This window comes from Varanus komodoensis, unplaced genomic scaffold (assembly GCF_004798865.1).
Source record: "Varanus komodoensis strain SLA01 unplaced genomic scaffold, ASM479886v1 scaffold30, whole genome shotgun sequence".
Classification (NCBI taxonomy): domain Eukaryota; kingdom Metazoa; phylum Chordata; class Lepidosauria; order Squamata; family Varanidae; genus Varanus; species Varanus komodoensis.
This window is the reverse complement of record NW_025335762.1, coordinates 2,804,090-2,822,310: the sequence shown is the minus strand read 5'-3', so window position 1 is coordinate 2,822,310 and position 18,221 is coordinate 2,804,090. Positions and strand designations below refer to the sequence as shown.

General features: G+C 43.4%; 1 protein-coding gene across 7 annotated transcripts in view; it reads left to right on the top strand.

Annotated features, from left to right (window-relative positions):
* Positions 1 to 18,221, top strand: part of BIN3 (bridging integrator 3) — a 106,754-nt gene that overhangs the window by 67,113 nt on the left and 21,420 nt on the right. The window lies entirely within an intron of this gene.

Here is an 18,221-nt window from a genome sequence, read left to right as displayed (position 1 = left end):
ACGACCAAGTGTCACTGGTTCACTTTCCACTGCCCTGATTGCAACCCCTTTTGCAGTCTGTGCATATTCCCATTTTAAAACAGCTTTTTTCAATGTCCAGAGTGCTATCCAGTGACAGCCGTTCCAAAGGGCCAAAGCAGCAGGCTGTCTCCAGTTTGCCACATTTTAAAATTACCAATTTGCAGCAGAAATATGTGCAAATGCTTTCAATAATATCTGTTTGTGTGCATGTGTGTAAGTGCATAATTCCAACAGTCCAAATCTGATGCTCTGCCTGCTCAGTGTCCTGATAAGCTCCACCTGTGAAAACCAGCATCACCCAGAGCCATTGACGAAGCCACACCCAGATTGCTCTTACTTGACAGCTTCTGAACACTGATCTGTCAAGTGCAAAACGAAACCACAAGCAGTTCTGTGCTTGTGAAAGCAGTAAAGAATTTTCTTCTAAGATCCTCTAGATTTACCTGGAAATTCTTAATGTCCTCTACCTTTTGCTGAGTCTTTTGGCAAAGCAGGAAAATGCATCCCACTCTGTTTACCGAAGCACTTACTTTTGACAGTGATCAGATATAAGACTTTCTTTCAAAACAGGGTTTGATGAAATGGGTGGTGGTGGTTGTTTTGGTTTGTTTGTTTATTAGACCAGGACATATGCAGATTTCATGGCTGCATATATCCCTGCTAAAAACCCTGTTTTAAAAGTGTGGGTGGAGAATAACACACAATGTCCCCCATTGTCTGTCAGCCACACTGTGGGTTGTTCCACAAACAACCCACACTACCTGCTTTATTCTCGGGTATTGAGCGAACTCACCCATTAAGTACACACACCTCTGCAGCAGTTTGTTCAGGACTGTGCTGCTTGCCAGCCTGGTGGTGAGCTGGCCCTGTCTTTTTGCCACAGACAGTTTGGCTTTTCAGTCCCTTAAATTTCTGTGATTGTAAGGCTTCTGTCACCTCCACTTTCGAAGTAGCACCTCCCCTCCTCCGACTGATAAAATGTAAAGGTGTTCTATTTAAAAGTGCCTCTTCGCCCAGTAGTCTATCTAACCCTGTGGACATACTTTTATCCTTGTAAATCTGTGAGTATCTTTCTTATGTTTTAAGTCTCATTAGCATGTACTGGAGCAATAAGCAAGCACAAGAGTCTCCTTAAATGTTTAAGGAGAATGTTTGGTACTTCTGAAATCTTTAATACAGGGAAACAGTGAGAGGGAATAAAATGATTTTAATAAGACAGTAAGTGAGTCAAATTGTTCAAGAATATGTTTAATTTCCACCCAACATACTTTTTCCAAGTATTTTAAGCTTGGTTATTTGATTCACATTGGAAAGCATGAGTAAGCTCATACAAAGGATACAGGTTGCTACCGTTACGATTTGAGAGTAGAATATGTATCTGCATTGCTTTTTAGGCATGAGGGATTTACTGTCATGGTGGAGAGTCTGGTCCAGGTAAGGCAAGATGGTAGTGAATGGCTGTAGAAACAAGCCTGGACAAGGGAGCTTTGGCTTGCTACCAGCCAGTGGTAGGTGGAATATGCAGGACTAGTGCTGACCTTTGATGCAGGAAACGCGAGTTTGGCAGAAGGGCTGTCTGGGGGCCAGCAAGTTTGCCTAGTTCCTGCTTGTTCATCAGCTACCCCAATAGCTCACCCTCACGAGGTTTGCATGTAACAAGAAGCTGCAAGGCAACCTGAGCACTGAAAATGGTGGTGGTCACAACACTGAGAAATCCCGTGGGAAATTTACCCATGGTGACTTATTATTATATGTGAACTGGTTACTTGAGGTCCAAAAAGAACATGAAAAAAACGCTATTACATATTTGTAACTTCCCCCAAAGTTCCATTTTATTCTGAAATCACTTGGGGGAAAAACATTTTTCGCCCTACAGTACAGCTTCAAAATTATGGGAAATTTTACTTCTCTGCTTGTGGGCTTCCTACGGGGCAGCGAGTTAAATGAACAGAATGCTGGACTGGATGAACCCTTTTCAGGTCCAGCATCATGCTTCTTATCTTCAAGCTAGAAATAACTTCTTAGTAGACTCCAGAAACTTCCAAATCCAAAATTTCCGTACACCAGTTTCAGTTACTTATCCCTGGTGGCCAGGCCAGTGTCTTGGTTCTGTCCCCTTGCTTTAGGAGCTGCTTTTCTTCTCTCCCCTATCTTTTTGTCCTTGACTCTTCCCCATTTCTGTCTCCTCATTTTTCCCTACCCTCACCCCTCTTTCGTGGCAGTTTTGTAAGTTGATAGTCTTTGCAACCCCTTTTGAAAAAATGAAAGTCTGTTTCATACTTCAGTTTGCAGCACTTTATGGCGAAAGTGGATGATTTCTCTTCCCTGCTGCATCCGCATTCGTGAAGCGGGCAGCCACAGGGCAGGCAGAGTGTATGCATATGGATTTCAGCACATTTTTTAAGGAGCCGTGGGACCCATTTGTGTATTAATGAGAGGCACCATAGGCATTTGAGCTGATGCCCTCCCCTCTTCCCGCTTTAAGAATGCTCTGGTAACGTGTCTGGGAGACTAATGAAAACTGCCCTGGGATTCTTCCACTTGTTTCCTTTAAGATACTGCTGTCCCAGAGGAGTTCACCCTCCCTAGCCTCTCCCAGACTCGCCTTGGCCTAGAAACGGGCTTTGATTCTAACAGCTGCACTTCATTACTCTCCCTTCAGCGGTGGTCCTTACAATTTATTGGCTAAAGACATAGATAACTTAAATCCAGGCAATTCTCATTAGCAGCCATCCATTGTCATTGGAGCCACGTGCAAGAGAAAGCTCCTTGTTCTCTAGTGCCACAGTACAAAGCCCCAGGAGGCGCTTCGCCACTCTGTCCAGCACGCTCCCTTTTCTTCAAAAGCAGGCGCTGGCTTGAGGGGGTGGGCGCCAGGAACTGCATCTTCCCTCAGTTAGTAGGGTGAGAAACTTTCTTTCCGCCTTAAAAATAGTCCCCTAGTGGTGAATTGCTTGGGGTTAATTTCAGTTCATTTAAGTTTTAAGCAAGAATGCTGTGTTCTTCAATAAATGGGTTGGGCAGAAGATGGCGGAGTGAGGTTGGAAAGTTCACCTCAGATCCAGTTCAATGAAAAGTCAGCTGTGTGCTTTGTCCCAGAATGTGATTGGAAATACATACATGGCATTAATGACATACGTCATGGACAGCACGCTCTGTGCTTTGATCCTGAAGGTAGCGCATTATATAAGAGAAGCTAGGATGTTTGCGTTTGGCACAGTGCCTTTCATATGCAGAAGTCTTGCGGCTCATTTCACAGCAATAAATCTTATTAAGCTGCCTGAATGTGTTTTAACTGGTATTCACTAAATGGGTACCTTTCCCTTCACAGTTTGGGTTCCTCAAGCCTTTGGCTTCTTGCTCTGCCGGGCTTTCAGTTACCAGGGAGAAACAAGCAGCAGAAAGAGACAAAGATACCTGCTTTTCTGACTTTTTCTGGATATCCTGCTTGTCTACAGGCAATCTAGATCCTGTGCTTGTGGGTGGACTAAGGCAAGCTCTGTATAATACTTAAACCAGTCCAGGGCTTGGCTGCCATCTCTCAAACTAAGGCATGCTCAAATCTACTTACAGTGCTTTCCAGTGCACAGTCTGGGAGTCATGGTCCCCAAATAGACTGAGGGAAGCTGCTTCCAGGTTTTAGTCTCCAGGGCACTGGATAGAGAGCCCGTCTCTGCAGCAGGGTATGTTGTAACATGTTGACTCTGCTGGCATAAATGCAAAGGGGAAGGGGCTAAAATAGCTAACTGCTTGACACAGTTGGCAATTTTTCTTTGGAGACTTGGGTCTGTGCTGACTTGCGTGGGCAGAATTTATACTAGGCCCGAGGCAGGATTGACAGTCCCACTTCTGAGGTAACCACAGGAGACAAAAATGAAAGGCTTAAAATAAACGACTCTGCCCTTGGAATTGCTCTTTGTGAAGATCAGCCGCAGGATGGAGGAGATGTTTCAAGTTCAGCTGAAGACGCCATGACAGGCCCAAACTGGAAGCCCCTGGAACAGAGAGTAAATAGCAATGGGGGTTCTGTGAGGCTGGCTTGGCAGAGCCCGTCTGGTTGCCTCCCTTCGTTCTTCAATACAGTGCCTTTTCTGCTGAGTTTTGTAAAACCTAAGCATATCCCACACAATTAGAACCCTGAAGACAGTTGCACCAGCTCATTGTACATGCTAAACTCTGTCAGCTCATGAGTGAGTGTCTTGGCAGGTTTCCACAACAGCTGGAAACCAGTGGTGGGTGTTAAAAATCCCCACTTCCCTGGTCCAGAGGCCCACCATTTGAGTGAGCAACTTCAAACTTTTTCTTTCCTCCCTCAGGTCAGCCAGTTTTAACAGCCTGCAATTTCTAGTAGGTGTTCCTTGACGTTACTGTGGCTTCTGCTTTGTCCTTGCACATACGCAGTGAGCTTTTCCCCCCTTCCTATCCCCACCAGTAATGCTGTAAATCTCATCCATTAATCGCACAGTCTTAGTCTGTGAATCTTTCTCTGACAGTGAAAGCAGATAACCGGGTCTTGCAGCTCCCTGGGGGGAATTGCAGACCGGAAGCAGCAAAAGCTGCTTTCATGTCCATAATGAGGATTTCATACACAAAGCTGGCCACATGGCGTTCCCTCTTCCCCCTCCCCTTCGCCCCCACTAAAACTCCCATTTGGTTCTACCTCACTCATCTGGGCACTCTCAGGCTTAATCCCCGGTTCCCATTGGTTTGAACAGTCATCTTATTTTTTTGTTGTTTTTTCCTGTAGTTGGAAAGGATGGTTTTAATTTCCCCTTCCTGGTGGGTGGACAGGCCTGCGACGGACGTGTGGGCATGGACTGTGGAATGGCAGGCATTCCTGAACCAGAGCCCAAGTGCTTTGGCCTAGCTCTGCACCAGTCCATCCCTGTCGCACCCTTCCCTTCCTCCGGTGGCCCCCTCCCACTGCCTTTTCAAGCACAGTTACTGTTTTTCTCCTCTCTTGATCCCCACCCTTTCCTCTCCTTTTCCCTAACCCTTTTGTTCCACGTTCTTTTCTTCGATTCCATTTAGTTGTCCTTTGAGGTGCGCACTCCTCAGCAGGTGATTCTACAGCCCCTCTCTCTTGTATATAAAGATTTTAAAAATGCCTCTTCTTGTTATCAGCCTGAAAACATATTTCTTGGCCCTATTGCGTAACTGAATATTTACTTCCACCGGTCCAGTTGGAATCACAAAGCAGTGGTGGATTTTGCTTTGGCTTTGGCTAAAATCCAGAACTATTTCTGGTTGTGTGCCCATGTTAGTGGAGTGTCTGATTGGCCAACCAAATAATCACAAAATACATGTATGTATAGACAGTAGTTGATGGTGGGTCGGGTAACCGATAATTACCTTTTCAAAGCAAAAAGAATCATCGCAATAATGTATTCCGGCCATGTTATAATGTTTGAGTTCAGAGATGGAAGCACAACCAAAAATCCAGTGCAGCAGTCACGCAGAAGCTTTTTATATCTATTTATCTGCATACTTACCAAAAACTGACCCAGCCGGATTCCATTCCTAGCTTTGATCAGGTGTTGCTGCTGAATAGCTTTGTGAACTTCAGTGGCTTTGGATTCATGTTGTCTTCATGGGGGACGCATTGGGCTTGTTGTCTCGGGCCATTCATTGCTACATAAAGGCTGCATTTCGTATGCATAATGCGCAGCTCAACTGCCAAACTTGCCAAAGAGACCTCAGAAAAATTGTTGCCAAAATGTTTCTTGGGCAGAAAGAATATTGTTGTGGAAGCTTCTCAAAACACACTGAGATAATGATGGTACTTAACGTTAATTCAGCCCCTTGTGTTTTGCAACTGTCAAGTGTTGGGACCGTCATGTTACCCACCTGGATTTTTAAGTGCTCTTATCCCCATTTTTAAAAAGAAATGTGTTGCTGAATGTTACTTTGGAAAATCTATTTAGCCATCCTTAGTGCAATGGCAGTTCAGACTTTTGAATGTGAAATCCATTTAGATCTAGTGCTTGGGGCAGATCCCAGCACAACCCATCTCATGTTCCCCCAGTATGATACAGTATTATACATTCCCCCAGTGTTATACATTCCATGTATATGGAATCACACCGGTCGTCCATTGAAACTGGTATTGTTTGTCCTGATTGATAACATACCTCCAAGGTTTCATGCCTTTTCTGGCCCCACTACATAGAATAAAGGCTTTGTTTTATTTAGGGAAATATATCCTTGAGCTTCAGGCCACCACTCCTATCAGCCCTAACCAACATGGCCCCGTGGTCAGGAATTGTGAGAGTTGCAGTCCAAAGCATGCAGGAGGTGCTGGGCTGCCTATTCAATACTATTTGGGTTCTAGATTGGTGAAGTTACTCCTTTTGAATGCATGATTCAAACTGCAGTGAGAGTTGGACTTGTTTGTGCTAGGAGAGTATACCTTTCCATTGGCATAGAAAACAAAAACCTGCCATCATGTTTCAAGAAAGTAAGTCCTGTTGTCTTATTGTGGTAGCCACGCTAAAGTTGTTGAGGCTTTCTGAAAACGTGTGTGGTGACATAGCTGTCCACCCATACACCACACTCTCAGATCCTCAGTGGATGCTTCAACAAAATGGTTTGTGGTCACTGGGGAAAGTAGAGTTTAAAAATGGTTTCATTCATAAAAAGCCTTCATTTTTTCTTTGAAATAAGGTAGTGCTTTAAAAGGTTACTCTTGATGGTAGCAAATTTGAGCGTGATGGTGAATTGATACGTGCAAATTGAGTCCAAACAAAAAGGATTGACCTGTAATGAAATATGAGCCCTACAGTATGATTTGAATTAGCCCTCAGAGATGTCAGATTGAAGATGAAAACTGAGATGCAGTGGATGAAAGTGACCGAAAAGCTCCTTACACTTTTTGTCTCCTTGCTTGCATGTATGTGGTGTGAATTGTTTCTTAGGTGGATTTGGATGTGGTGGTGTTGTTGTAGCTAGAATTAGAATTAATATATGAAGGATTAATAAACGGTAGCTTCAGCAAGGAGGAAAACTATAACAAGTTGAAAATACAGTAATGTAAAATTACTGGGAAAATAAAAGAGCTTTTTAACTGGGTGCCTAAATCAATGGCATAATGAGTGCCAAGTGCCTTTGGGAGGGTGTTCCAAAGCCAGGGTGCCACAACAGAGAAGGTTCCCTCTTTAGGACATAAATAATGCACTTCTTCTATAGATGAAATGTGGCAAAGAGTCTCCTCAGATATTTAGAACTTTAATGGTATGCAGTAGCACCCTGAATTGAATTCCAAAGTGAATGGACAACCAGTGTAATTCCATGGCTCCATCTAGGTAAACAAGTCTAAATTTTAGCACTTGACATTTGTACTTTGTACCATTTGTACCAACTTCAAGGCATCCCTATTTATAATGCATGACACTAAACAAACCTGTAGGATGTCTAAACAGATCACCATAGCCAAGCTACTCCTATCTAGGAAAGGTTGCAGTTGAACTGATCAATGCCAGAAAAAGGCATTCAGAGCCATTGAAGCCTCATCAGCCCCTAGTGGCAACATTAGATCAAGATGTATCCTCAAGGTGCACATCTCCTTTTCCAGGACAGATTCAGCCCCCTCCAAAACAGGTAGTGCACCAGCATAACAGGCCCAGGAAACACAAACCCACAGTTCCTTCTTCTTGTCAACATTTCTCTCCCCTTCCTATTTAGTGTACCAAAGGAAACTGTGTATTCCCCATTGCTTGCATTCATTCTTTGGTCTAGGGATTAGGAGCGATACCTTCTGTTTGAATAGCCTCTGTAGGCTATTCCAATTTCCTTGCTGGAAAAGCAAATACTTATTATTAGTGGCCTGGCACTGGGGTGAGAACATTTGTGCCCCTTCTTCCTTTTCTTCATCTCTCGCCTAACACGCCTGAGTGTTCAAATGGACGGTCTGCAAGGCTACCAGCACTGTTATTCCTGTCACTGTTTATTTTGGCGTGTATTCAAGGGAAGGGAAAAAAAGGAAGGACAGGGACTTCTTCCATGGGGGTGATCATGGGCCTGTAAAATTCTTTCCCATATATATAGAGAAGGCCTAACCAGGTAGCCCCCTTCTGAGTTTCCAAATGTGGGGCTGGAGAGAGGCATGGCCAGGAGACAAGGCTAATTCGCACAGCCTCGTGATCCTTTCACGCTGACACTGTACCCCTCCAGATTTTGAAGGCTTGCACTTAGTTGGGTGACATTTCAGCTGTCATCTTTTAACATCCTAACAGTTATGGCATTGATATGGAAGACAATCTATCCTGTTGTTTGGCATCCCAAGTTCACAAGCAGAATCCTTGAGGTTATCCTGATACTCCGGTAATATCAGCTTGTGGAGTTTGCATGTTCTTCCTTCCACATACGATCCATGCATTAGAAGTCTTTGTGAGATAGCAATTGCTGTGCATAACTGCCGCCTCAGTCCCTGTACTGTTGCTATTTTTAAAGCAATCTGTTGTGCTCTGTCCCTCCATTAGTGACTGGAAAAACATCACTTTATGAATTCAAGGCTACTAAAATGCTGTAAGGAAAAGCAAGTGGACAAGTTAATTAGTTTTTAGGATCCGACTTAACTGAAAAGTAGCAGAATCTGAGTTTTAAGCTAATGACTGTACTTCAGTAGGCCTTTATAATTTCTCATTGCAGAGAATTAATGATTTATCATCATGTATCTGGTGAAGTAGACACTTAGAAGCTCATGAAAGCTTATACCATAATGAATTGATTTGTCTTTAAGGTGTGACAAAATTATTCGTTGCAACATAGACATTACCCTACCCCTCTGGTAATGTTTTATATAAGAGCATTATTTAAGACAGTATTTTAACTGAGCAGGAAAAATACACATCCCCTAGGAACATACAATCTAAATTTTCCTGGTGTGAAGGAAAAAGTGAGAGAAACAGATTGTTGTTGTTATGTTATGTTACAGTGCACTATATTTATATCCCTCCATTATCCTTTTGTGGAGAACCCAAGACAACCTACATAGTTTCATTTTATCCTTGTACTAACAAGCCTGTGAGGTAGGTTAATCTGAGAGTAACTGGCCCAAAGTCACCCAGTGAGTTCCATGGATGAGTGAGGGCTGGAACCTTGATCTCCTGGGCCCCCGTCCAGTACTCTAACCACCATATTCCACTGGGTATGGATAGGAGCAAATGTTAGTTAATTTTCATTGTGACTGATTTGAAGATGGTAATTAGATTATAAGTAGTCTTTAACATTTTTTTCATGAAAAGAAAGTTGTGATAAAAATGCTTGAACACTGTTTTGGCTCAGGTTGGATGCTCAGCAGTTTATCAGATGTAGGCCACACTGAAGATAAAGAAGGGGATCTCTGCACAACTCAGCTGTTGTGACGTTCCTAGTCGAGTAGCACATGTATGTGAAAATCTGGAGAGGGTAACATATGACCAGTGAATCTGCCTGCCTTGGGTGGTCGCCCCATCCACCGCTTACATGCATCTCTGGTGTCCCAGCATGGGGCCAGTTTGGCCCTCAGACCAGAAGTGGTTCTCCACCTCAGCTGTATGTATGGGGAGATACCAATTGATGCTCCATTTCTGAAAGAGTGGCAAACCACAAGGGATCATGCTTGCGCATTTTAGAGCTTTTAAAGAGAACCTTCAGGCTGAAAGAGCAGGCCGTGGCTCATCTGGCAAAAAAAGATGAAGAGTAGAGATGGTCTTCAAGCACCTGAAAAGCTGCCACAATTTTGAGTGAGCATTTAAATAAGGGTAGATTTTGGCTGAACATTAGGAATGGTAAGAGCAGTTTGACCATGGAACCTGTTGCTTGGAGGAGTGCTGAGCTCTGCCTGCTGGAGACCTTCAAGCAGATACTGAGCATGCTAACCCTTTGGAATGTTCTAGTTCTGGATTTCTGTGTTGAGCAGAGGGGTGGCCCCGGTGACCTCTTCTAAACCTGTGACTGATAATACTTGATAGTTAATTATAGTTGTTTTACTAATATGGGTGCCAGGACCCCATGGAATTCATCAAATTAGTCAAGCAAGTACAAAGGATGAACAGGCCTTTACTTCATCTTTTTTTATATGTGCAAAAGTGTTGGGAGAGAACACGCTGCACAGTCATGGAAACATACGAATATATGTGCACGCACACACGTGCTCTCAAACACCTGTCATCTCTCTGAATCTCAACCTTTTTTTCCTATCTTGGGCAGGAAACTCTCCCACTCAGAGTTGCCCAAGCAAAATTATGCAATTAGGACACTGAATATATAAGAGAAAGTTGCAAAATGCTATTAATTACCTGATTTGCATAGAGAGTGTTACTGTGGCGTAGTGATGAAGATTCTGAACTGCGAACCAGGAGGTCCCTGGTTCACTTCTCCCTTCTGCTGCGAACTAGAAGCCGGCACCTGAAGGAAGTGGCATCCAGTTTGCCTCAGCTGCAACATGGGGAAGCTAAAACCTGCTCCGACTAATGTGGCTGGTGTTAAGAGGCGAGTGAAGCCCTTTGAATGCCCTAAAGTACTTTAGAAATGCTGAGCGCTATTTTGACTTACTTATTGCAGTATCAGAAGGAATCTGGATTTTCTAGTGGTGGAAAATGCAGTGTTTCCCCACTGCCACCCATGGATGAGATGTCAGGGGAAGTCCATGGGTTCAAAGTCCTCAGTTCAACCTGTCTGCAGAAATGCAGCAAATGTTAATTCATGCAGTTAATTTCTGAGTGGTGCTTTAACAGTGCCCCTGGCACTGGCAAATTGTGACTGCTCATCTCACAGAGATCTTCCATATGAATCAGTAGTCTGAGTCGCATTAACACCTTGGGGCAAACAGCAGTGCTTACTTTGTTTTATTCTGCTTTGGGTTTGCGGGATCAGAGGGAGGCACTGAATGGTTGTACTGCAGGGAGAAATCTTCCGTCCTTGCAAGCATCTTGTTTAGCATGCAGGAATTTATTAGAAATATGTAACAAGCTGGAGGAACACTAATTTGCTAGTTGCACCTAATTACTGTCAGTTGCATCTGTAATTTTCAATACATAGCAGGTTAGTCAGGCATGTTGTGCTAATTCTTCCCAGTATTTTTCTTCTAAAATCAACAAAGAGTCTTTTACCATCTTACAAATCAGCAACATATTCTGGCATAGGCTTTCATGCACTAGAGCCCCCTTTATCGGGTACATGTATATTCTGTGCGCATTTATGCCGCAAAACATTTGTTAAGTTTAACAAATTAGCCAACCCAGCTACCCCTCTGGAAATTCTTCACACATGTGACATCTTGACTCACAACTCTGAGATTCCCTGGAGCTGAAAACTGATAAAAGTTGCTCATTGTTTTAATTGCTTCTTCTCTGTTAAGATTGTTTTCACTTGTATGTGTGTCTACAGCTGTGATAACTAGAAACATACCTGTTCTGTTTTGTTTTTAATTAAAACATGGATTGTAATCTAAAATTACTCCTAGGCTACCTTTAAGAATGGAGCACAAGGTGAGATTCTGTGTAGAAAAGACTTGAGGCTGCTTCATACCATTCACTGCTAATAATCGGAGAAGCTAAATCTCATACACTAGCTTAGCAAACCTGTCTATTGCTGTTCTGGTATGGCAGGACGAAAGTTGTTATCCACTGGGGTGATCAGAAGAGCAGTCTGAATCTGGTAGATCTTCAGACGATTTACAGTGAATTGGCAAGGATTTATTTTTCCCAGCTGTTTAATAATAGCAGCAAGACAATGATCCCATGTGCATCCTAAATAATACTTCTGAAATAAAGAAAGCTTGAAGTTACCAGAAGTGCATTTTTATGTAGAAGGATTGCACGTTTCATTCAGTTCTGGTATCCATTGTAAATTCCTGGGCTTTGTTTGTTGAGACACACAGAAAAAAATCAGTAGGATTTCTTTCTATCTAAACATGCATACAATTGGAAGTAGATTTTCTATAGAATGAATTATAAGTGAGCACTCTGACTTTTTCAAGACTGCTCCATTGCAAAACCTGAACCCGTTTAAAATTAATCAAGTCTGTAAAGTAATTAAAATCTAGAAAATGCTGCCCCTGAGCTTGGGCAACAATCCAGGACTTGCTCTGACTTTGGTGACTTTTAACTTGAGTATCTTCACAGCAGAATTTTTGGCAGTGCCATTGGATAACAGATATAGAGGTAACCACATAGTGTAGTTTATTTTAGTGTTCTTCCCTTTACTGCACGTGACAAATCTCATGGCGACTCACGCATGTTCTGTTAGTGGCAGTGCAGGACGCTCTTCATCCTACAGTTTCTCCTGCTGCACAAACATGGTTCTGTAAAGGGAATCGGCAGAATTGTCCCCCTTGATCTTGCCCCTTTCACTGTAAGAAGCATGCCATTATTCTTGACTGGAGCTTTTCTCGCCCCTGTTTATCCAGGTGTTCTTGTACACAGCAGTTTAAGATCCACATACTTTCCCCTGCAAGTCTCTAGAGTGGCAAGGTTTCTGTATGTCGAGGAGTGTTCCATGATCAGCAGGAGATTCGCTCTTAACATGGTCCATATTTAAAAATGACAGGCCCCGCTGGGCCACTTCATATGAACAACCAATTTCATAATTATGGCAGCAATTGATGCAGATGAGACCAGCTGTGTGGGAGAAAAACATCCTGGGGAAGAGTCTGCTCACTGATCATCTCTGCTACCCACTTAAAGAGTTACATGTAGAGCCCGCCCAAGTGTCCCCACAAGGGTGTGGCAGAATCAGAGGAGCATGTTTCTTTGGGCCCTGTAAACAGGGCTGTCTTTCCAGGGCCAGAGGCTGCATGCCTTTGATGAGACGGGTGTTGCTCTTGTGTGCTCCTCATGCGCTTTCCAGAAGTGCATGGCTGGCTAATGCTGGAAATAAGATGCTGCCCAGGTAGGCCTTTGGTTGGATGCAGCAGCAGTCTCCTTCTGTTCCTTGATTAGGGCGGCACTGGCGCTAATATTTGCAGTGAAAAGGGGTTTATTTGCAGGCTCCTGGCTTCAGCTGAACAAGGTGGCAGATGGCCTCTACGAACTTTGGCTCTGGTTTATGCTGCTTCAGTCTGTACGGCAAAGCTGTATCAGGGATGAGCACCACTTAAGGTGGGTGTTCACTCCACCATGCAAATCAGTTGTATGTAGAAAACGAGCATGACAGAGAAAAGGAGGAAAGAACTCTTCTGCGCAGCTTGTGTGTGTGAACTCTATATGATCGGGGGGATATTTTGAAGTGGTACACCCCAGATAGGTTTACCCTCTCAGACAGACTCTATATTAACTGACATTTTTGTCTTGCCTGTTACTAAACACAAAGGCAAGGCCTTATAAACCTGTACATATGTCCAGCAGGACATTCTTCTTTCATTCATATAAATCTACAGCACTGTATAAATCTGCTGCAGCTTGGCCTGGTACAGCTTGTATAGTTAGTCCTTTAAACCTAAGTCCTTTCTAACAATGAAGAAATCTAAGTATAGAAGCAAATGTCAATAGCTCTTATGTTTTAAATAATACCACAATACCTTTCCTGCTGTTATGTCTTTCATACAAGCTATTACAGGTGAGTAGGTTTTATAGATTCGTTTTTATGGCTCAGCGGCAGCTGAAATACCTAAGAGCACAACACGGTGTACCGGCATAAAGGCTGGCGGGAGGTGGGGGAATCTACTGTTGCGAATGTTCCATATACTTAGATATCCACCTTACAGAGAACGACTTAAGAGCTTCAGTAATTACGGTTTTGATTTAAAGGTCTAACTATGGAATAACTGTACATTTTGCAAGGCGATTATGGATTTGGGGGACAGTTTCGAATCACCTGTTCTCTCCTGTTTGTAGCAGCACTGTGCCTTCCAGAGTTGTGTTTGCATGCACTTGTGCAGCATTGGGAGTGCACCAAACCTGTCTTGTTAATCCTAAAATCTTCCTCAGGCTGCACAGCCGTCATGTGTTCGCCATTTCTCCTGTTATGATCTGTGTTTTGTGATAGTTGCTTTTATGACTCTTTTGACCTCAGAATGATATTACTAGATGGGCCCAACTAAAGATCAGGCCATGGGTCCCTCTAGTCCAGCATTCTATTTGCATAGCAGTCAACCCAGCTGCCCATGAGAAGCCACACACAGGGCATGGGTACAACAGCACCCTTCCACCCATGTTCCCCAGCAACGGGTGTAACTAGGCATATAGTCTCTTACACTGGATGTAGCATGTAGGGATCAGGATTAGTAGGCCTTGGTTGCCTTGATCTCTGTGAATTTGTCTAGACCCCTCTTCAGGCTATCCAAATTGGTGGCCGTTGCTGCATCTCATGGAGGTGAGTTCCATGTGTGCTGTATGAAAAACTTCCTTTTTTCTGGCTTGAATCTCCCAGAAATCAGTTTCATGAGATGACCCCGAGTTCTAATATTAGGAGAGAGGAAGAAAAATGTCTCCACATCCTTCACACAGTGCATAATTCTGGACACCCCCGTCATGTCTCCCCTTGCTCACCCTTTTCTAAGTTAAATAATCCCAGCTATTGTAACCTTTTCTCATAGGGAAGTTACTCCAGCCCCTTTTCATTTGAGCTGCCCTTTTGTGCCCTTTTTCAGCTCCATTGTGTCCTCCTGCAGGTGCCATAACCAGAACTTCACCTGAAGAAGTGTTCTAAGTGCTATTGCACTATGGATTTGTAAAAGGGCAATATGATGTTGGTAGTATTACTTTCGGTTCCTTTCCTAATAATGCCCATCATGGAGTTTACTTCTTTTTTTTTAAATGGTCAATATTTGCAATATGCTGCTCACCAAAATTCCAAGATCACCTCCTCAGTCAGTCTCTGCAAGTTCAGATCCCAGCAGCTTATTATTGAAGTTACTTCCCCCTAACCTTTGTCTTGCTTTATACTGGCTTACATGATCCCCATTTGCCATTTTGAGCCCATTCTTCCAGTTTGGAGAAATCATTTACAAGTTCCTCACAATCCTTTTTCTGTGACCCACCCTCAGTAAGTTGGTGTTATCCACAAACCTGGTCATTTGGCTGTTCACCTTTAGTTCTAGATCATTGATGAATAAGTTGAAAAACATCAATCCTGATGCAGATTCCTGTGGGACCTCACTATTTAGACCACTGGGAGAATTTGCCATCTCTTCTTCATGGTCTCTGTGCATCACACCTATGGACTTTGATCATTGATTAGCAAGCCTTACTTGCCGTCATCCTTTCAACCATAGCCCCCTTAATGTCTCCTTAGGAACTGAGCAGATGGACTGGAGCCTCTCTCTCTGCTTCCTGGGAACAGGAAGGGGAAGGGCTCCCACCACTCGGCTCAGTGCGAGTGCAAATCCAAATAATGTGAATACACAGGTGACCACTCAAAAGAATGACAGTTACAGGTAAGCAACCTGCCTTTATTCCTACTCTCTGTTTTCTACTGTTTAACTAGTTACAGATCAACAGGAGGGCCTCTCCTTTCATTCCACAACTATTAAGTTTGCTTGGGATTCTTTGTGGAGGGACTTTGTTTCCTTGAACTTTCAGGATATTTGACGATGTCCCTTAGTTCATCCTGTTGACATGTATATTCATGCACTCAGAGAATTCTGAAAGGTTGGTGAGCCAGGACTTGGCTTATGCAGAAGCCATGTTGATTCTTTTTCTGTATGATACCTAATGTTATCTTGAACAATACTTTCATCCATTGTACCCTCAACATATGTTAAGCTAGGCACCCTGTAGTTCTCTGAATCCCCCTGAGATCCTTTTAAAAAACTTGTATTGCACTGGTCAGTCTCCCATTCTGTGGTTCAGAAGCTCCTATTTAGAATGTGCTACATATGGAGCATTGAGCAGGCAGGCTGGTTAGAAAATAGTTTGCAAAAACTCTCATAAAAACCGACATGGAAATGGCACAGTTTAAATTTCACCCAAGAACAATTTTGCAGTGAGAGGGAGGCATAGGTGACTAAGATGCACCATTAAGGAACAAATTTGAAGCATGCAAATTTCTCAGTGAATATTAGCACAACAATAGATAATTAACCCCAGGAAATTGTAACTATTTCTGCTTTCCAGTGGCTGTTCCATCCTATTTTGCAACTTGCTTGGCTGAAACTATACAAGTTCTGTATCAGGCCACTTCAGTCCTTTCATACTTGCACAAATTGTGCTACTGTTGGTCCATCTTGATGGACAACAATTTATAGAAAAAAAGAACACGACTCCATTCCATTAGAGTTTGAATACTTTAGAAATTATTTACACCCACCAAGGTGCTTTACAAAACCAGCAGGATGGAATATTTTCATTCCTTTAGAGTTCACTCCCTTTTTGCCAAGCAGTTTTTTCCATTATTGTGTTATTGCTATTATTTCTTTAAAAATTAGGCTGAATTCAGGCTTCATGCCAAACTATGGATAAATATACTTTAATTGTAGAATGATGTCCCCCTTCTTAAATCATGGTTTGCCATCAGCTCGGAAATGAGAATTAGAAGCTTCCAAGTACGTACATATAGGACAAGACATTCTTTCAGATAACCAGGCCCCAAGCTGTTTCGGGCTTTGAATGTTAGTATTAACACTTTGAATCAGACCTAGACTACAACTGTGAGCCAGTGCTGCTGAAAAAGGACTGGCATAATGTGTTCTTATGAGCCAGCCTCGCTGCCCGGTTTTGGGTCGGTTGGAGTCTCAGACCATTTTCAAAGGCAGCCACACATACGCCCCATTGCAGTACCCAAAAGAGATGTGACCAGAGCATGGAGATTGTAGGTAGCCTCTCTGTGTCCAGAAAGGGCTGTGGCTGAGCTGATAAAAGGTGCGCCTTGCCACTGAGTCCACTTGTGCCTCAAGTGGCAGCTCTGGATCCCGGAGCACCCTGAACGATAAACCTTTTCCCTGAGGGGGAGTGCAGCCCCATCCAGAACAGGTTGAATATCACCCAACTGGACGGACAAACCACCCACCAACAACACTTCCATCTTGCCTGGATCAAGCCCCAGTGTGTTGGCCCTTTCCCAAGCTCAGAGACAGATTCAGAGCTGCCACTGCCTCACCTGGATCTGATGACACCTCAGCCCATACCTCTGGACGACCTCCCTCAGTGGTTTCATATAGATACTAAATAGCACAGGGGATAAAAGAGAGACCTGTGGTACTCCATGGCAGAGCTGCCATGGTGCAGAGCAGTAATTCCTCAGCTCCACCTCCTGGAATTGACCAGGCAGGTAGGGGTAGAACCACCACAATGCAGTACCTCCCCCTACTCGTCATAGCCCGGCCAGCCTATCCAGAAGGAGACCGTGGCATCCAAAGCCACTGAGAGGTCCAGAAGGTCACACTACCCTGTCTTTCTTCTGGCAGAGATCATCCCAAAGGGTGACCAAGGCAGTTTCCACTCAAGAACCAGGCCTGAAGCCTGACTGAATTTTTCTGTTCTGTGCTCTTGGTACCATGAACTGTGGCATCTTCTGCTTCAACTGGGTTGGGACAGGGTGAGGAGGCATTCCCAGCAGTACTAGGGGACTCCTGTTCCACAGCTTGACTTGTGGCACCCCTATACACAGGCTTCAACAGAATTCAAACAAGTATCCAAGTAAGCTTTAATTTGAAGGTATCTAAGTGGCATCTAAATGCCACGTGTTCATTTATGAAAACCAGTGTAAGGTCCTTGGTTTCTTGCACTGTAAGAGGTGTGCATTTATCACTTCGCTTTTGTAATACCAGTTAATTGGCTGTCAAAAGAATCCATCTGAGAATCCATCTCCCCTTCCTTTAGCTAATTTCCATGAAGCAAGTAAATAATTTTAAAGAGTGTGCACTTCATTGAACAACACTGTTCCAATTGTTATATTACCAGTCACTCAAACTAGTTTTTGTAAAATAGGGAAAGGCACTGCTTGGGCTCCGACCTTCCAGATACTCCCCTTCACTTTTTACTTCAGACAGAACATTTGCTGTATTACATCTGAATCATCAAACACTATCAAGTCATTGTTTGCGATTCTTGTTTGGAGGGCGGCAAGCACAGCAAACTATGGTTTGATCAGCCCAGAAAATCAGAGAGAGAAGTGGCAGAGAGAGTAAGCAAGCTCACAGTTCATTCCAGAGCAGCATTGGGAACATTATGTCCGAAATGACCATATAATTATACCAGAACTTAGCAGGCAAGATATTTGAATTGAGTCATGCATAATATGAAGTAAAAATGTGTTTCAACACATTAGAAGGCTGATTCTTT